Consider the following 5,315-nt stretch of genomic DNA (forward strand, 5'->3'; position numbering starts at 1 on the left):
GAGAAATTAAGAGGAAGGAAATGTCATTCTGTAACTTCACACATGACAGGGAAGAGAGATGTTCGTCAGGGAAACGTGTCGCTCCCTCGGCTGTTTTCCAAAGATATTGTTGGGAGCAAAGGATCCCGGTTGTGGGGGGGCTGGGGGTAGGGGGGCAGACACTGTGGCCAAGAAAGGTGGCCTGAAGAAAGAGAGTGTGTTAGGCTGGGTTCTCTAAAGAAGCAAAATCCATGTTTTTAAATATGTGCTGTAGATAGAAAGAGATTTCTAACAAGAAATGGCCTACACAATTGTAGAAAAAGGTAAATCCAGCCCCGTTCAAGTCAGGCTTCTCCTGGCTCGTGGAAGCTGATTAAGCAGAAGCAGTAGGGGGCACAGGCTGGTGGATGCAGAAGTCACATGAATCCGAAGTCAGCCAATTGAATCCACCGTCCGTAGTCCACTGACAGCACCTGGGATCGGCAGGTTATCCAAAACACAAGCAAGATCCAGTTCCAGCAGAAGGGAAAGAGCCAAAGAGGACTTGACTCTGTTGGGTCTCATCTCTTATTCAAAAGAACACATGACCAAGGAGGTGTCACCAAGCTTCCACCCGATGGATAGGTTGGGCTCTGCCCCTACCCTTAAGCAGGAGTGTGTAGTTGGCATAATCCCTAATCATCGCAGAGAGTTTGGCCTAATGCTTTCTTGTCACTTCTATTTTAGAACTGTGTTCCAGAGTGAACGAAAATCTCTCAGTAGTAGTAACAGTGTGGTTCTGTGCCCAAAACTGGCCTCCAACTCACCAGGCTGTAATCTTCACTGGAGTTAACTACCTGGCCTTTATCACTTGGGCCCAGGGCTGGGTATGAACCTCTGACCTTTTGGTTAGCAGCTAAGCGCTTGATCATTTCAGCAACAGGACTCCTTTGCAATAAGAGAGGGTGGTGGAAAGGGCATGGCCTTTGGAACAATCCGTTCTTTTAAGAGCATCCTTTCAAGAGAGGTCTCAGACAAAGATGGGCCAGGAAGAAAGGCCAGGCTCAAAATCAGCCAATGGAAAAAAAACATCCCTAAAATGTGCAATGGTCCACTCTGCAGCCCCCAGTGGGGATGGTGGAGAGCAGGCTGGCATTCTGGTCCTTGGTGCGTGAGGTCGCCAATAGCAACTGACTACAGCATCACCGCAAGCTGGATGTTGAGGAACCTGGTGGCGTACTAGGCTATGCATCAGGCTATTAACAAGGTCAGTGTTCAAAACCCCTCACCCAGTGGTTCTCAACTTTCCTAATGCCACGACCCTTTCCTACAGTTCCGCATGTGTGGTGACCCTCCCAACCATAAAATTATTGTCGTTGCTACTTCATAACTGTAATTTTGCTACTGTTATGAATCATAATCTAAATATCTGATATGCAAAATGTATTTTCATTGTTAGAAATTGAACAAAATTAAAGCAAAGCGATTGAATACAAAAACCATATATAATTCTATATTGTGAAATATTTATTTCTAATGACAAACAAATGAAATTTTGTCTTGAAGCATGGTGTAGCATCAGCCTTCACGCCGGGTACTCATATGTGGGCGTATCTGCCTGTGGGGAGACCCACCTGGGGACACAGAGAGCAGCGGTGTGTCGGTTCCTAAGACCACTGGAAATAGTTTGTTTTCCAATGGTCTTTGGCGACCCCTGTGAAAGGTTCGTTCAACCCCAAAAGGGGTCTCGACCCACCAGTTGAGAACCGCTGCACTAGCCACTCTGCAGGGAAAGGTGAGCCTTTTTACTCCCATAAAGAGATTCCGTCTTGGAACCTCACCAGGGAAGTTCTGCTCTGTGCTATGAGGTTGCTATGAGTCAGAATTGACTCTGTGGCCTTGAGTTTAGCGTTTGGGGGCTGGGGTTTGGGGTATGGTTTCCTGGATGTAGCATCGAGAGCAGTGTATTAGTCTAGGTACTTTAGAGAAACAAATCCACTGCAACTCATGTATAAGAGAGAGTTTTATGTAAAGAAAGTGTGCATCATGAAAACATCCCAACCCAATGCTGCCCAAGCCCACAAGTCCAACATTAACCCATTAACCCAACACCAGTCCACAAGGTCCTCCACCTCACAAAACAGAGGCAATAATGCCGACTGCAGGAGGAAAGCTGAGTCTGTGAACGAACAAGCATCTCAGCACTAGCAGGGGTCTCCACACGGCTGCTCCAGCACCCAGGGCTGCATCGGGATAGGTCCATGTAGCTTCTCCTTGGGGATGTCTTGTAGGAAGTCAATCTTGCAAGCTGAAGCAGGGAACTGCTAAGGCAGCTGCACCCGGTGTAACCATCACAAAACAAGAGACCCGAGAACTAGAAAGGCGAGGCTTTACCACCCATTTATCCCTCTGCCTTTCAATTAGCCCCACATGTGATTATCGGCCAGGCTGGCACAATTAACCAACTCAAGCAGCAACATCCAAAAAGAACCTAGAAATTCCATTACTCCCTAGCTATGCTGTCTGGGCCATCACTTAATCTCGTTAACTCCTTTGAACGCGGGGTAATTGTCTCTAAAGTGGCTGTGACGTTAACAAAGTGAGATAATTGGTGAATGGCAAGCCCCTTAATCTCTTTCAGTCTCAGATTTCCACCTCCGTAAAATGAAGATTATAATGCCTCACTTGGCACGATTGGGATGGTTAAATGGGGTGACCGTGCAAAAATGAGCGGGACCATCCTTAGGGTGATTCCTGTGTACCTGTTAGTTTACCTTGATAAAATCAAGGAGGAAGAAAGTCCAGCCAAGAATCCCTGTGAAGATAAATGAGAACTTGGAGAAGGTTCTCTGGGACTTCAAAGCAATTTTTCCCCCTTGATCATGCTAAAAAGGGCATCCCAGGCTGCACGAATGGGCTGGCTTCGTCCCAAATGAATGGATGTTTTAAACTAAGACTGATGACAGGAGGTTCTTACGTTGGATTAAAAATAAAAACCTCACTGCCATCGAGATCATGCCATCTCACTGGGACCCTATAGGACCAGGTAGAGCTGGCCTTGTGGTTTCTGAGACTATCACTTTGGGAGTAGAAAGCTTCATTTTCCTCCTGCACAATGGATAATGAGGACATCAAAATGGACCACTGGGGGATGTACCCTTTAGCTCATGGCCATGGAAATGATTCTGACTCACAGCATCTCTACAGGACAGAATAGACGTACGTAGGCACCCTAGGTTGTTATCTTTACAGGAATAGATTGCCAGGTCTTTTCTTCTCTGCAGCAGATTCATTTCAGTTAGCATCTGAGCGCTTACTCACTGTGCCACCAGGCTTCTTACATCCACTTTCTCCTACGGAGTCAGCATAGATCCTATCTGTCTTGTAGAAAAACAAAACCAAACTCACGGCCATGGAGTCAATGCCAACTCACGCCAACCCTCTGTGGGTTTCCGAGACTGTAATTGTTCGTGGGAGTCGACAGCCCAGTCTTTCTCCAGCAGACCTGCTGGTGGTTTCAAACTATGGACCATTCGGATTACAGCCCAACGCTAAACTCTTGTAGAGTTGCTGTAAATTGGAAGGACTTGATGGCAAAGGATTTGTTTTGCGTTCAGTTCTCCAGGGTGACCACGTGACCATCCAAATGAGAACATCTTCCAAGCACGGTTCCGGGAACAGATGCAATTCAATCCATCACGTAGGCAATGAATGCTTTGTTAGCAGGTTTCTAACATGGTCTCATGACAATGGTTTTCTTTCCTCACTATAAGTCTTTCATGGGATGTGTTTGAAGTGTTGATGTCTGGCTTCCTCAGCTCCTGGTTTCTACTGGGCAGGTCTGAATTAGTCAGCGTAGATAAGGGTGATCACAGCGCTCTTCTCCATGCTCCTAAACCAGTGGTTCTCAATAACTGTAATTTTGCTATTATGAATCTGGCAACCCCTGTGAAAGGGTCGTTCGACCCCCAAAAGGGTTGTGACCCACAGGTTGAGAACTGCTGTCCTAAACACCCAAGTAAAAATTGGTTCTGTAAATAATCTCTTTTGCCTTCATGATGTTTCCAGTCTAAGTTACTCTCCTCTGACCTTTACAAATAGCCGTGTAGCTTTCAGATGTCTCCTCGTGAACACTTTTCCCCTTCAAATCCTGTCCTGTACCGCTCTTCACCTCCCTTCTCCTCCTTCCCACTTCCAAGGAGCTAGATGTTGCTGGATGACAGAACACTGCAAGTTCAGCCAACTAGGAGGCCTTCTGCCTTCCCAGAACACGTGTGCTTTCTTCAAGCCCAGCGAGATTCAGAAGTGGATCAGTCAGTAGTTCCCAGGCCACCTCTCTCCATTCTCAGGAGGATCCAATCACTGGGATTCTTCTGCTCAAAATCCACCAATATCTTCCCATCGTTCTCAGACCAATGACCAGGTCCTCCTGACAGCTCCCTGAATGCCTTTTCATGTTGCCTGTCTCACTCTCTCCACCAAACTGCCAAGACATTTCTCCAACCATCCAGAGCTTGTCCTTTGCTCCCTCTGTTCAAAATGTATGGAATATGCCCTTCTTCTAAAAGCTTCTGAGATTTGCAAGTGCCAAACCAAATATGCCATGCCCTGGTAAATTCAAATTTGAGTGACGGACAATTAAGCGTGGAATATGGAACCTGGGGGATGAGAACGTCCTCAAATGGACTGTGGCGATGGTCCCACGTGTCTGTGATGATATTAACAATCTTTGAGCCCTAAACTCTAAAGAGGTGAGTGGTATGTTGTATGACTTCCATCTCAATAAAGAGATCTACACATTATTCTTTGCTTATCTGGAATTCAAATGTAACTGGCTGTCCAGTATTTTCATTTGTTCAGTCTGGCAACCTTATCAGAGATCTTCATTCAAAAGTCAAGTGCTCAGTGGCCTTACTAGTTTTGTGTTGCTACTGTAACAGATTGCCACGAACCCAGCGACTCTAAGCAACACAAATCCACTATCAGTAGACCAGATATCCGGCACAGATCTCGTTGGGTAAGATCAAGGTGTTGGCAGGGATAGGTTCTCTCTGGAGCCTTTAGGTGAGAATCATTTCATTGACTCTTCCACCTGCTAGAGGGCCACACGCTGTCCTCCATTTATGCTCCCCGTCCTCCATCTTGAAAGCTTGGAATGCCAAACCAACTCCTTCTCCAGCTGCCATCGTTCTTAACTCTCCATTTGGATTCACTATTCCATTTTTTAACAACCTGTGTATTGTTGGGTAAGCATTGAACTGATAACCTCCATGCAGGCCATTCTAACCCACCAGCTGCTCCTTGGGAGGAAAATCTGGCTAACTGCTCCTGTGAAGATGTATAGCATCAGACACCCT

At 46.3% G+C, this 5,315-nt stretch overlaps 1 protein-coding gene across 11 annotated transcripts in view; it reads left to right on the forward strand.

Annotated features, from left to right (window-relative positions):
• Positions 1–5,315, forward strand: part of LDB2 (LIM domain binding 2) — a 439,908-nt gene that overhangs the window by 400,296 nt on the left and 34,297 nt on the right. The window lies entirely within an intron of this gene.

This window comes from Echinops telfairi, unplaced genomic scaffold, assembly GCF_000313985.2.
Source record: "Echinops telfairi isolate 266 unplaced genomic scaffold, ASM31398v2 ScPeMD7_7468;HRSCAF=8506_1, whole genome shotgun sequence".
In the NCBI taxonomy this organism is placed as follows: domain Eukaryota; kingdom Metazoa; phylum Chordata; class Mammalia; order Afrosoricida; family Tenrecidae; genus Echinops; species Echinops telfairi.